At 35.3% G+C, this 15,949-nt stretch overlaps 1 protein-coding gene across 4 annotated transcripts in view; it reads left to right on the forward strand.

The window, feature by feature from the left end:
- The window catches only part of KHDRBS2 (KH RNA binding domain containing, signal transduction associated 2), a 564,684-nt gene that overhangs the window by 298,404 nt on the left and 250,331 nt on the right, over window positions 1–15,949 (forward strand). The gene's annotated exons all lie outside the window — the stretch shown is intronic.

The following is a 15,949-nucleotide window of genomic DNA, read 5'->3' on the forward strand; positions in this document are numbered from 1 at the left end:
CTGCACTGGTTTTTACAGCCCGTGGTTGTGGGGACTTCTTTTCCCAGCTCTGGGGCCCTGGGCTGGGCATCTGTTGTGGGGCTGGGACCCCTTGCTCCTCCAGTGGCCTCAGCAGAAATGATCTCCCTCCCAATTAAAAAAGCAGCACACGTGGGTGCCGGACCAGCCCGTTTCGTGCCTCCGCACCACCTCCTACCAGTCTCAGTGTGCTTTCTTCTTCTCTAGTTGTAGTCCTTCCATTCAGCCAGCTTTCTAGCGGTTCTGGATGAAGGTTGTTTTGTATTTTAGTTGTAATTTTGATGTGGTTGTGGGAGGCAGCGAATACAGGCATTTGCCTATACCACCATCTTAGTTTCCTCTCCCCCACTGTTTTCATTTATACACACAAAAGAGGTCACTTTTCTTAAAAAAAGTTAATAATCCAGGAAAATTGTGGTAGGTTTGTGCCTCATTTGTATTTCTCTCCAAGTTTTTATTTTTTTTCTTCAGGACAACATCCTTTACTTTCTTAGCTCTGACTCCCAGCTACTTGCTGAAAACACCAAAAAATCTTGCTTCAGATTCACTCCTGAGTTTTAAACCCATAGACTCAGTGCCCATCCTACCTGATATCGAGAATTTCCCTGGCCAATAATCCCAAATCCCTGCTGCCTCATAAGACGCCTCAAGGACACTTGAGTTTGTGGCAGCCTTTTGAGTGTAGTGATTGCACTTGAGCACTCCTCTGGTAGCACCCCTCTTCCCCGGTTCAGTATTTTCAAATTTGTACACACTTGCTTGCTGTCCATCTCCCAGCATGTCATACAGTTGCCACCTCTTCAGGAGAGATCTCTACACTTTTTCAATCCATTGTCTTTCTAAAGCACTTAACTCTACTTAAAACTCCCTCACCCACAATATCAAACTACCAAGCCCATCCCCTCCTCCACCTACACTTGCCCACTTCCACACCACCATCCAGCAATAATTAATACTTTTCCCCAAGTTCTTTAAAAATATTAACAAACTGTTCCTTTGCACATGGTTCCTCCTGTCATGCTTCTTGCTTCTTTTCTATCACTCAGAACCCAACCCATGGGTTCCTTCCTTCCTTTGCTATATACATTAAAACTCACTCTATAAACCAAACAGTACTTTACTATAACACCAAAATATTATTTACAGTTATTTTCATAGAAATCATTGTTTTTACAATTATTTGTAACCCATGTGTAATTATAGACATGCCATTTAAGTTGCATGTTTCTCATTTTTAAAATGGCAATAATATTATCACCTACTTTATAGGTATATGAAGTTTGGAGATATAATACATGCAAAACAAATTGCCTGGCACATAGTATGTGCTCAATAAAGGTCCCAAGTGATACTAATGTGCTTTTCTTTGTTAGACATTTTATTACTCAAAATAACTAATACTTTCTTAAAGAAAAGATAACATTTATATTTGTATCTATAAGATATCTCTTCATTACTGGCACATAATTGGCAGTCAATATATTTTTATAAAATAGGGAATTATTATTCCTTAACACTTCTATGGTACGCATTTTGAATCTTGCCTTTTCAGAAAGTGTGCATTGCACAAATAATCAATGTCAACTGGATAATACCACTATTATGTAGTGATTTAAAATACTTTGCACACCACTACACATAACACATACCTGTGAAATAGAATATCCACTCAATTGTTCTGCCTTTTGTTAGAAATCTTAGTTATCATTCTTCTAGCAAGCTACTTTTTCAAGTACTAATGTCAACCAATTCAATTACAATTTTACATGTTGTATAGAGGCACCACATTATAAAAAAAAAAGATGTTCATTTATAGTTTTAAACTCAAGCCCATATTATGCCCTTGGTTTAATTAATCCATCCCATTAGTATCTGACCACCCTGCATAATTACCATTATGGCGCTAAGGAGAGTGGTCTAATTGCAATTAGATGGAAACACAATGAGTGGTCATTGGATACCTAGAGAGAGTTCCTCCCACCTGGTCTGGCTTTTATTTCCATGGGCCTGGTTTGTCTGGGGGCTAGGCTGCAATAGAAAAGTTATTGCATCAGCAATGCTCTGCCCACTTCCGCCATGAGCCCTCATTCTGCCCACAGCCTATTGTCAGCACAGCAGACCAAGTGATCCTTTTAAAAATATACATCATATCAGTGTACTGCTCTATTTAAAACTTTCCTGTGCTCCCTAGTTGAGATGGAATAAAAGCCAAAGGCTACTCCAGCACACTCACCTCATCAGGACTTCCTGATTTGACCCTATTTAAAAATTGAAATTGATTCCACATTGGCATTTTTTTATTTTCTATGTTGTATTATCTATTACAGGCCATATCTCATGTATTATTTATATAGCACTTTTAATATTCAATATAACACATCAAAACGTATTTACTTCTTTATTTGTTGTCTATTACTCTTCTACTACTAACTTTTCAGCTCACTTCAGGCAAGGATTTTTGTTAAATCAGTTCACTCCTGCATCTCCTGTGCTGATACATTATAGGTTCTCAATAAATATTAAGCAAATGACTTAATCGATAAATAAAAAAGCAAATGCAAGGATAATTAAGCTTAAGTATGTTCCAAGTTTTAAGTTATCATGTATTTCTGTATAATCACTAGCAATAATAATCAAATATAGTAATTAACATATCTCTAGCTCCATAGAATTAATACATTAATAAACTAATAAACTCTAAATTGAATAAAATCAAAACAATATTAAATAAAATATGAGAGAATAGTTACATAATCTTATTTTTTGCCAATGCAATTAAAGAACCCTAGATTATATAAATAAAAGGTTTTATATGACTAGGCATTTATCATTATAATGATAAAAATAAATATATTAAAGATATAAATAAAATCTGAAGACCAATGTTAGGCAATGTTAGACTTCAAAAGTTATAATGTGCCCTAAACAGTTTGGCTCAGTGGATAGAGCGTCGGCCTGCGGACTGAAAGGTCCCAGGTTCAATTCCGGTCAAGGGCATGTACCTATGTTGCGGGCACATCCCCAGTAGGAGGTGTGTAGGAGGCAGCTGATCGATGTTTCTCTTTCATCGATGTTTCTAACTCTCTAACCCTCTATCTTTCTCTCTGTAAAAAAAAAAATCAATAAAATATATTTTAAAAAAAGTATAATGCTCATTACAGTTTAAGGATAAGGAGTGTCTAAAATTTTAAAATCAGATTTATTGTAGCATAATTAACTTTGAAAATTGCACCTGTCTAAAGTGGACAATTCGATGTTTTGTCATATGTATGCATCTGCTAAACAATCACTAAACAAAATGATGAATGTCTCCACCCCAAAAAATTTTGTTATGGCCCTTTGTAAAAGTCCCTTCCTCTCAGATATCACAATGACCCACTTACTGTCCCCAAGATGATGCTATAGATTAGATTGTATTAAATAAATAAAATAATTTGAGGAGAATTGACTACTTCCCAATACTGAGTCTTTCAACACATGACATGGCATATTTCCAGTTTAGGTTTTCTTTAATTTACCTCAGCAAAATTTTATAAATGAGAGTGTACAGTTTTTTTCACATCTTTTGCAAGATTATAGCTATTTCATATTATTAATGCTATTGGAAAATATATGTTTTTGTATTTTCAATTTCAAATTATTTGTTGCTAGTACATAAAAACAAAATTTATTTTTCTGTATATATTTTATATCTTACAGTGTTGCTGAATTCATTCACTTAGGCTTCTAGTAATTTTTTAGTAAATTCTATTAGCTTCCTTATATAGATGAATTGTCATCTGTGAATAGAGGCAGTTTAATTTATTTCATTCCATTCTGCATGCCTTTTATCTTTTATTTGCCCTATTCCATTAGCCAGAACCTCCAGTATACCATTGAATAGAGGTGGTGTGAGCTGACTTGCTTTTTTCCTTATTGTAGTGAACTATAATTCAGACTTTCATCACTTATATGATATTAGTTGTAGGTTTTTCATAGGACTTTTTGTCAGTTAAGCAGATTTGCTTCTATTTCTATGTTGCTGAGATGTTATTTTATTTGTTAGATGACTATCCTATACCCTTTAAATTTCTGAGTTTGTGGATAATTAGTATTTTTTTTGTAAAAGGTTTTTAAATTTCATAAATGAAGACATTCAAGTTTGGATTTTCCTTTTTGTGAAGATTTTTAACTATAAATCCAATATTTTTAATAGAAAAAATGCTATGTGTGCTATCTATTATCTATATCATCTTAAGTGAACTTTGGCAACTTTTGTCTTTCAAAGACTTTGTTTACTTTATTTAAGTTGTTTAACTTTTTGGTGTAAAGTAGTTCATAATAGTTCCTTATTTTACTTTTAAAATCTATAAAATCTCTAATGAAATTACCTCTCTTGTTACAGATATTAGTAATTCATGTCTTCTCCTTTGTTCATTATTTTTTAATTCTCATTTACCTTTGGTGTGGTGTGTATTTTGGATAGTTTTTATTGCTTGGTCTTCAAGTTTATTCATCTTTTTTTTCTGTAGTCTCTAATCTATCATGATCATATTTGGTGTATTTTTGTATCTCATACATTGCAATTTTCATTTTTAGAAATTCAATTTAGGTCTTTCCCCCATGTTTAGTTAAGTATATCATTAAATGGAATACAGTATATAAACACTATTTTAATATCTTTGGCAGTTAATTCTAACATCTGTATCCATTCTGGATCAGTTTCAATTCATTTATTTTTTTCTTTCTGATATTTTATCATATTTTACTTTTCTTTGCTTACCTGATAATTTCAGATTGATTACTAAACATTGTAAATTTACCTTATAAAGTGCTGATATTGTTATTACTGTAAATATTCATTAACCTTATTCTAGAATGCTGTTAACTTACTTGAATACCATTTGATTCTGTCATATCTTGTTTTTTAAATTTTATTAGGCAAGATCAGAGAGTTTTTTAATCTAGGGCTAGTTATTTCTCATCACTGACACAAGATCCATTGAATACCCTTCCCAATAACGCATGAATTAAGTTTTCTAGTGCAGCTGGTTGGCCTCCACTCCTGGTTCCGTGTGAATAATGTGTACTGATCCCTGTAGCCTCTTCTGTTGGCTTATTCTTGGACCCAGGTAGTTTCCATTCACACAGGTGCTGAATAGGACTCTGTTGAATTCTCAAAATGGATCATCTTTAGATCCTTAGAGTTTTCTGTATTTATAGTTCTTCATTACTCTTTCCTGGGAGCTCTAGCAACCTTAGTGTCCCTGGACTCTTACCAATCTCTCTACACCTCAGGAAGTTTTCTGGGCTCTGTCTGGATTATTCCTCTCTGTGTCTTGGCTTCATAGACTTTACCTCATTTCTTTCCACCAGTCAGGGATCACATGCTCCTTAGTTGCCTGAAGTCCAGCATTTTGAAATTATTGGAGTTTTTTAAATTATTATTATTATATTTTTCAACATTTTTTAAATTTTTTTTCCAGATAGGAGGAACACACCTATTCGCATTAGTTCCATCTTGGTTTGAAACAGAAGTCCCTACAAATAGATTCTTAAAATTACAAATAATCCTGTAGAAAAATGAAAAGGCTTTTCAGAAATACAGAGATCCAAATGGCTAATAAAAAAGGTATTCATCACAAGGTACAATGTAGATGGAAAATACAAAAAATGATGACTTTCTTTGTTAGCAAATTAGTGGGAAATAAGCACTTTAATATACTGTTGGTAATAGTGTGAATAATTCAAACCATTTTGGAAAGTCTGACAAAGTATATTACATTTTAAAAACACACACACACATCATTTGATACAATAATTCCTTTTCAGGTAATCTAACCTCAGGATTAAAAGAAACCATATAATAGAATGATAATCATATCACAGCACCCATGAATGGAAGAATGGTCACTTGTATTAGTAAACTACACATATGCGGTGGAAACTAATTAGCTACTAAAGAGAGTGAGTTCTGTCTCATTGACCTTCACAAGGAATGGCCATGGTATATTGTTGAGTTACAAGAGAAACTTGCCAACCAACATGAATAATATGATCATTTAAAAAAAAATAAAATATAATGAAAAAGTGAGAGGATAAACATCATCTGATAGTGTTAACCTACAAAAGGTATTTTGGAGAGGTGTCATGGCAAGATTCTTAGTTTTTTTATCATTTATCTTTGCATCACATTACTTGTTATACTAAGCAAGTATCACCTCAAAATTAAAAATAAAACTTAATATCGATTTAAAAATCTCAGGTATGTTGGCAACTAGTGTGCAATGAAATTTGCTAATGCATGTGTATCCACATACATATTGACAGAAAATCAGTAAAGAAGGCCACTCCAATATGAAACTTGAAAACTTAATAGACTTTATTGTTTATCTGGAATTGCAAGTGAAGTTAGCATTTGAATAAAATAAAAACAATTGCTGATAGGAACTATTTAACATTTTTTATTAAAATAATAGGAGTATTTAAAAATATTTTAACATATCCTGTAGCTTTAACCTGTGTTGCTCATTACCCAAGGATATTACCACACAACAAAAAATAAGACTACTGATTTGACCTAATGAACTGATACTTTACATTTTTCTTGTTTATACATCTCTCCTAAATGAATTGAATTTAAAACATTTGTCTTGAGTGTTTTTCTTTTCAGCTTCTCTTTGCCTTTTTGGTATTCATTTTCATTTTAAAAAATTCTGATTTTGAAATGGGTAATGCCTTCTCCCCATAAGTATTCTGGCTTTTGGTGACATTTTATTAATGTTTGCTTTTATGAAGTGATTACACAAAGCTTCTGTTTCATCATAGGTATTTCACTGTACACTCCACTGCATTTCTACAAAACCTTCTTTTAAAACTAATTACTTTTGTTTCATTCATTTTCCGTAGACCTTCACTTTGTACCAATGATATTATGACCACTAAGTCTAAATATGCGCTGGCTGCAGACTCTTTTAGGATGGTATCCTTTCTATATACTCAGTCAAGAATAGCTTCAGACCTGACTGTTGGGTAAATGTACTGTACAAAGAAGCAGCCCTTAACTGATTGATTGCTATGAATCTTCCTGAATTCATCAATCAGAATTTGCCTGTAACACATTCTCACCCAAGGCCTTAACCTTTCAAGGATGAATAGCCAAAAACAAATTTCTCATATTTTATCATTTGCCACTTTAGAAAAGTATGGGGTAAAGTGTATTCACGTACAGGTAACACTTCAGGATTACCGTTTTAACTAAAATTCTTCAAAGTACTAAAATAAAGTGGATACAACAGACCTGCCTTGTAATTTCAAATAGGTGGTGTATCAGAGGAGGGAATCCTGAAATCTGCATGGGGAAAATAATGGCTAACATTTCTCTTGTGCTCAGTATGTGCTAGACACTATCTTAGCAACTCACATATGTTTGTTTATTAATCCTCCCCCAAATTCTACTATTTTGTTTATTACTATTATTAATCCCATTTTATAGGTAAGAAAATTTAGATCCCAAAGGCCTAGTGTTCTATTTTAAGCCACACAAATAAATGCCAGTATCTGAATCTAACTCAGGCAATTGGACCACACTTTCACATTCATAATTGCTACATGATATCCACTCTCGAGAGTCTATTACAGTTATACATTAATATAACACATTAATACACTGAATATTTTGCTCACAATTTTAAGCTTAACTCTTCTGAAAATTGTTGTAGCACCAATTTTTTTTTTATCATGCTACCATTGTACAGTAATGCTGCAACCATGTTTTTATCCTTTTAAAGCTCTTGGGGTCCTATATTATCTTTTTAAGTAGAAATTGATTTTTGTTTCAACTCAAAACACATAAAAATAGATTTTCTCAAACCACTCTTTGAATTATAAAAGGGAATGAAAGGCACTGTGATATTTCATGCCCATGTCCCTCTGAAGGACCCAGTGATAGGCCCCCACATGGAGAATGCCAGGCTTTTAGTTCCCACAGAGAGAGGGCAGGTCTTCTTACTTCTTAAGTAGGTCAATGGTTTTCAAAATGTGGAAAGGTGTGATGGTTCAGTGGTTATTCATTTTCAGTTTGAAGTCACAGTGAACATGGCCAGAAATAATTCAAAATGAAGAAAGTGGTCAATATTATACTTTCTGGGAGGGAGATACTAACTGAAAGATCATGTTGTAGCCATGTTTCTACAAATAAAAGTTATGCCCAAAAAAGAGCCAATATGTAAGAGCTTAAAAATAGTCTTATGGGCTAGCTGGTTTACATGAATTATTTTGATGTAACAATTTCATCTAATCACAGTGTGAGTTTAGATCTCTTCAAACTTTGTACAGTTGATTTCCAACATGTCAACAAATGACTGTGCTGTCATTTATTCCCCTTTTATTATAATGTGAGCTACTCAACCTTCCTCTGTGCCATGAATCTCTGTTGCTCTTGGTAATTCTTTCCTGACTCCTTTACATGTCTTTTGTATTTGTTGAAATTTTTGCACAGTCACATATTCCGTATAAACTTCAGGCTGTTGTGTGTTTTGCTTTTCCACCTACCTTGTCCTTGCCCTCGGTTTTCATTTTCTTTCTAATCTTATACAAACACGCATGCATGTCAATGTACGTATGTTAAACTAATGGTACCTAGAGTCTCACAGTATAGTTTGAGTTGTCTTCAAATCTTTGGACATGGAGTCGGGTTTTATTAATTTATTTTATTTATTTACTTCTTTATTTTTTTAGGGATAAGGAAATAGTAAAGGAAAGAAAGGTGACTTGTAACATCAGACAGACAGAATCTAAACTAGAGGTCAGAATTCCTGTCCCCAGGCCTAAAAAGCAGCCTATCCAGTTTCTACACTTATTTGCATCACTTGCTTATTTCCCTGGGCTGATTCATGACTCAGAAAACTAGCATGCACACATTTTACACACATGTCAAACATGCACTTACACCATCAACAACACCGTCAATAACAACAACAGCACTAATACCAGTTTAGCAACAATGTGGTATTCTTTCATTTCCTTTTCTGTTTCCCAAAAGAACACAATGATTAGGAAGCACAGCCCCCATACAGCCCATTATAATGTGTGTAGAGTAAGGGACTTGGAGCTCTGATTCAGGACCTATGCCCTTTTGATTCCAGCATGCTTACTTTCAGAGTAGCATTAGGCTGACAAGGTCTTAGAACAGGAGGAAAATAAAATAGGAATAATTTAACTGAGACAAGATGAGAAATGTAAGGCGTTTAAAATGTTTTCTACCACTAAATCCCTGCTTGTGATTTGCCTCACATTCATCATTTAACCTCTGAGTCTGTAAATGAGGGTAATAATCCTCCAACCCTTCATCATTCACCGAGTTGCCATAAAGATGAATTCATGATGCACATAGGGCTCTGTGCAGATCTGAAGTGTGTATGCAGGGGAGTTGAGCAGCCAGCCTTCTTCCTCTGATTAGAGGCAAAGTGCTTTTCTACCACCATGCTTTTTTTAAGCTTGCAGAGATCGTTTAAACTTGGTAAAAATGCTCTTTATTTCATGGCATCGCACATCAAAATCGTATCCTAACTGAGCTTTTAAATACACTTTATTGTTTAGGGAAGTTTTGGTTTCAAAACCAAATTAAGAGGAAGGTAAAGAGATTTCCCATATATCCCTGCCCTCACATATGCATAGCTTCTCCCATTATCAACATTCTCCATCAGAGTGGTACATTTTTACATCATTATCACCCAAAGTCCATTGCTTACATTAGGGTTCACTTTTGGTGTTGTATCTTCTATGGGTTTTGACACATGTATTATGATATGTGTTTCTCTAGACTGAATGTTGATGTCCCCCTAAAATTCATATGTTGAAATGCTAATCCTCAAGGCGATGGTACTAGCAGGTGGGGCTTTGGGAGTGATTATTTCATGAAGTTGGAGCCATCTTACATGGGTTAGCGTCCTTAGGAAAGAGACCTCAGGGAGATCCTTTAACCCTTTTGCCATGTGAAGACACAGGAAAAGAAGCCCATTCATGAACCAGGAAGTATGTTCTTGCCAAACACTAAATCTGCCACCTCCTTGATCTTGGCCTTCCTAACATCCAGAATTGGGAGAAATAAATGTCTGTTGTTTATAAGCCACTCAGTCTATGATATTCTGTCATTGCATCCTGAATGGACTAATACATGTATCCACCATTATTGTATTATACAGATTAATTTCACTGCCCTGAAATTGTCTGTGTTCCATACATACTTCTTCCTTAACCCTCAGCAACCATTGATCCTTTTACTTTGTTCACAGTGTTGACTTTTGCAGACTGTCATACAGTTGGAATCAAATAATAGGTAGCCTTTTCAGTTTGGCTACTTTCAAATATCCTAAAGGTTCCTCCATGTCTTTTCATGGCTTGAAAGCTCATTTACTTTTAGTGCCTGGATGTAACACAGTTTTTTGTTTTTGTTTTTTTTGATATATATTCACACACTGAAGGACCTCTTGATTGCCTTCAAGTTTTGGTAACTAGAAGTAAAGCTGCTATAAACATTCATGTAAAGGTTTTTGTGTGGACTTAAACTTTCAGCTCCATTGTGTAATTACCAAGGAGCACCATGGCTGGCTTGTATGGTAAGAGTATATTTTGTTTTGAAAGAAACCACCAGACTATCTTCCAGAGTGGCTGTGCCATTTTGCATTCCCACCAGCAAAGGATGAGCGTTCCTGTTGCTTTACATCCTTACCATCATTTCGTGTTGTCATTGTTTTCAATTTTTGTCATTCCATTAGGTGTGTAGGTGTAACTCGTTTTAATTTACAGTTGACTAATGGCATATGATGTTGAGCCCCTTCTCATATGCTTATTTGCAATCTCTATATACTTTTTGGTGAAGTATCTGTTCAGATCTTTTGTCTATTTTTTTTTAATTGAGTTGTTCATTTCCTTATTGTTGAGTTTAAAATTTTCATTGTATATTTCAGATAACAGTCCTTTATCAGATATGCCAGTCTGTGGCTTATGTCCATATTCTCTTGAAATCATGATTGATTTTTTATATTTATCCTCCATTATTTTTAAGAATAATTTTTAGTTTTCAGATCAGTATTGCATTGATAGTTATTAGTAATTAATATGAACATTTATCTGCAGTGCTTAGTTAAGCAGGACTTGACAATTCATCTAGTCTTGGTTTATATTATATTCCATAATTATATTCTAAATATACTATAATTATATTCTAAATAGAGTAAAAAACAGAAGTTTATGCATCTAGAAAATTTAGATGGAAACCCAAAGCTCTAGTTGTGTTGCAAAAAATTTAGAGAAATAGCAAGAGTAATTTGGTAAGAGTTGGATTCTCAGCCTTCACATGCACATCATCGCCTGTATAACTATCATTCAATAACTTAGAACAATATAGGTCTTTAAGCCAACAAGATTTTACAAATATCTTTTTTTAATCCTTACCTGAGGATATATTTTATTATTATTATTGATTTTAGAGAGAGAGGAAAGGGAGGGGAGAGAGAAACATCAATGTGAGTGACACATATTCATTGGTTGCCTCCCGTACATGCTCCCACCAGTTGCTAGAAACAGCAACCTAGGTATGTACCCTGACCGGGAATTGAACCCACAACCTTTTGGTATATGGGGCAATGCTCCAACCATCTGAGCCACCTAGCCAGGCAGGGCTACAAATATCTTTTTAGCTTTTCAGAACAAGGCCATTACTCAAAATGAGTTCTATGCCTCAAAATGGCTACTTGCAAAGTAAGCATCAAGTGAATTAAGTTTAGAATTAAGTGAGATTAGAAACCTATAGAAATCAGACCTCCTGGCAGAATGTTTTTTGTTCATTGTAAAAGCAATATCTGGGTATGTATTTTTAGTCTATAAATTATCTGGAGGGTGATAGAGGAAAGAGAACCATAGATCTGCTCTGTACTTACTGATGCTTTGGAAGCAATATCCGTAATGGTGCAGAAAACAGCCAATTAATGGCTTTTGTGGTTTTCTAAATGCCTGAGTAAAATTGAGGTGTTTAATAACCACAAAAGCCCTTTACTGCCACTATAGTCCTAAAACTCCAATCACAATTCATATTCTATACCAGCATTAAGGCTGGTCCCAAAAAAACCAATGCATAAATCTCTTTTCAAAACATCCCCTTTCTCCTCAAGAGGGTTATGATACTATTTTTAAAGCTATATTTTTAATTTCTTTCTGTTTATCTCAGTGACTTGGTAGCAGATAAATATGCTAAATGAGATGGTTTGCAAAGCCAAGTGTTGACCATGTGCTTTATGAAGAAATTGCTGTGTAAAAAGACAAGGACACAGCACGTTTCTATTTTACTGTATTTTGATTCTACTATAGGGAAGTAGCCTGCCCTCCTGTTGATATCTAAAGCAGAGACACTCTGGTAGAGATACCTTGGGGATTATTTAGTTGGATCAGATATGAAAAGGAGGCCAGAAATGAGTTGTTTAAAGAGATAAAACTAGTTAACAATAAAACTTGAATTCTGTCCTCATTCCCACCTGCATTGTTTCATGTCTGGATTTCTAGAAAAGTCTTCTAGAATAATTCACTATTTGTAGAAGAACTGAATGACATCCCTTTAACTCCAACCCCTCATCCACATTCCTGAGGGAACCTTCAAAGTCTGTCCATGGTTATGCCTACCTGTGACTACTAATTTTCTTGAGAACACAAGGCTCCAGGCTCCCAACCTATGTTCCATCCACAGGCCCTTTAGTGTCCACCTCAGACATGATGCTTTAGGAATATTGGGTTATCACTATTCCCCAACACTACCACTTTTTTCTCATGGCCTCATAACTTTATGTATGGAAATATGCCTGATTTTCTTTTTTCCTTTAACAACTTTTTTACCTCTCTCTTTTTGATCCCTACATGCCTCCTATACTTACTTTTCCTTTTATGATTAAGAGTCTATGTCTTTTCTTTATTATTATTATTTTTTTAAGCAGGGTTCTTAAAGATTTGCATGACTACCCAGAAGATAGACTACCCACATAGGAGAAAATCATACCACACCTTAAAAATTCCCAATTTAAAAGGGCTCCTTGTCAACAGACAATATTTGATCTCATTTTTAAGAATAGAGAGAAAATGAGGAAAAGTCAGTTACTATCTTGCTCTGTTCCTTTTTATTTATACTTTATTACTGTCTGAAATGAGGTTTCTTACTTCTTTCTTTGTTTGTGTTTTATCTGTTTCCCCACATTAGAATATAAGCTCAATGAGGGCTCTCCTGTTTACTGTGTCCTCAGTGCCTGGCACAAATATATAAACAAATAACCATATTGTTATTTGAAATCTACATAATGTCACTATATTTATTAATAATATTTTTCTTCACTGAAAGAAGCAATAAAAGAATCCCAAATGCCTTCTTCTCGGTTCTTGTTCTCGTTATGTTTGTTCAGGTTCAATAGAAACCCTGCCTTCTGTCCCCATCACTAAAGGGTATGAGCCTGTATAGTGATACAATAGACTTTAAAACAAAATAGGAATCCCCTCTTCAAACAAAGGACAGGGGCGTTGCAGATGGTATCCAGATCTTTCTTGATCCTGAATTTCATAGAAAATAAAGAAAAACTGAAGCTCTTTTGGCTGATCTCCACCTCTTGAAACCTATCATTTCTCTCATTGGGGTGAAAACAAATCAGAACATAACCTTCCTCACACAGCACAGAACTAATGTCGCAACAATTAATTGGTTACCTTCTCCCAATCAGATTTTGCAGAATAAATTTTAAAAATGAGTGTGAAATGGAGTTGGGGAAGATCGTGACCTGAATGCTAATCTTTTAAATTTCTTTATTGATTAAGGTATTACATATGTGTCCTTATCCCCCCATTGCCCCCCACTCTCCCCCAATCATACCCTCACCCCCCCTGTTGTCTGTGTCCATTGGTTAGGCTTATATGCATGCATGCACGTCCTTTGGTTGGTCTCTCCCCCTAACCCCCACCCTCTCCTACCTTCTCTAAAATCTTTGAAGGTCTGATGGATGCCTTTTGAATGCTAATTCTTGATACCACTTTTCCCATGTCTTTAATGAAAGGACTCAATAAACACAAGCATCTTGATAGGGAGGCTAAATGGTCTTAAAGTACCTAATGTTGGAAGTGATCCCAAGCAAGAAGGTGCTCATTACCTTTACTCTTTACTCTTTGAGATGCAGGGTGAGAGAGGGAGGAGATCCAAGACCTGAAAGGAGCCTAGAAAAGGACCATGGATCCCATGGTTGCTGAGAAGATCTGGTGGCGTCCTGCAGTATACCCCTTCTGCAGGATAGGATTGATTTGGACTACCTGCTGTGCAGGTTCATTGTGTAGAGCAGTGGTTCTCAACCTTGGCTTCACATTAGAATCACCTGGGAATCTTTTTAAAATCCTGATTTCTGGGCCTCATCCTCCGGAAAGTCTGTTTCTTTGTTATGGGGTGGGGCCACAACATTAGTAACAAAGAAACAGAATTTCCGGAGGATGAGGCCCAGGAATCAGGATTTTAAAAAGATTCCCAGGTGATTCTAATGGGCAGCCAAGGTTGAGAGCCACTGGTGTAGAGGAAGGAAAGTGGCTGCCTGAATCCACTGACTCAAGTGCTGCTGAGAACAGCTGTGGGATTAGGGAGTCTTGGGGGAAGCCCGATAGCAGAGAAGCAGAGAGATGCCCAGTCACACTTCAGAGATGCAGCCCAGTGAGCCAACTAGAGCAAATAATCCAGGCCTTCCTTGCTTAGAGGTTTGCCCCTGACAAAGAGATTCCAACATAAGAGCGTTCTGGATGCTGAACAAATCCACCTCACAGATAAGTAAATACAATTTATTATTCATTGAAAGACCTCAGCAAATTGAGGAAGAGAAACCCTGCTGAGCAATCCAACAGATGCTTCCCATTGAGGCGAAGCCAATGGAAACAAAAAAAGGAATAAAGGAATAACTTTACAATTATGACATTTCACTACATGAAACTTTCATATCATATATGAACATGATTTTTTCAAATATTTCTTTCTCTGTATTGCACTCATACATTACAAGTCCATTTCTTCAGTTACTAACCATGAAACTGAAATTTTCAACTATCCTTTCCTTTCCTTCCTGAGTATTCAACAATTGACATTTTCCACTTCACATCTTTCATCCTAGCCAGATACTTTCATTCCTACTTGCCTGTGCTCATTTTCTGTGCTATGTTCACCTTCCACATCTAGTACATGTTTCTGCTCTCCTCTAATACGTTGTCTGAAAAAATGGTACTTTCATTACTTTAAAGGACTATTCTACTCTAATCTGAATAAATATTTGGGGAAAATTATATGCAATTTTTTTAGATTAATTTTGGAGGTAACTAGGAGCTGCCAAATAAAAAATTCACTCAAGCCTGATCACTGGGGCTCAGTGGTGAGCATCAACCCATGAACAGGGGGTCACTGTTAGATTTCCAGTCAGGGCACATGCCCAGATTGTGGACTCGATCCCCAGTAGAAGGCATGCAGGAGGCAGTTGATCAACGATTCTCTCTCATCATTGATGTTTCTATCCCTCCCTCTCCCTTCCTCTCTGAAATCAATAAAACTATATGTTTTTAAAAAGGCATGCACAATAGATTTTATACTCTTTTCAAACAATGTTTTTAAAAGTTACCATGACGGAGTAGCTGGTTGTTTTCCTGATTAAAAGATGCAGTCAGAAAGAATCATTACAACATTTTCATTTGGGAGAAAGCAGAGTAGAACTTCTAGGAGAGATCTCCTAAAGAGCCATCTATCTACCCATAGTTTTGTCAGTTAATATTTTCATTTATAAAACAAAAATGTAGATTTCAAAATTTTTTCAATAAAATAAAAATTTGGCAGCCACTAAAACATTAGTATAATGTTGGGAATAAATTATTTTTTAAACTGACAAAAAAAAATCAAAGT

The sequence above is a fragment of the Myotis yumanensis genome, unplaced genomic scaffold (assembly GCF_028538775.1).
Source record: "Myotis yumanensis isolate MYYU_CA2020_CCGP unplaced genomic scaffold, mMyoYum1.0.hap1 SCAF_6, whole genome shotgun sequence".
Lineage (NCBI taxonomy): Eukaryota > Metazoa > Chordata > Mammalia > Chiroptera > Vespertilionidae > Myotis > Myotis yumanensis.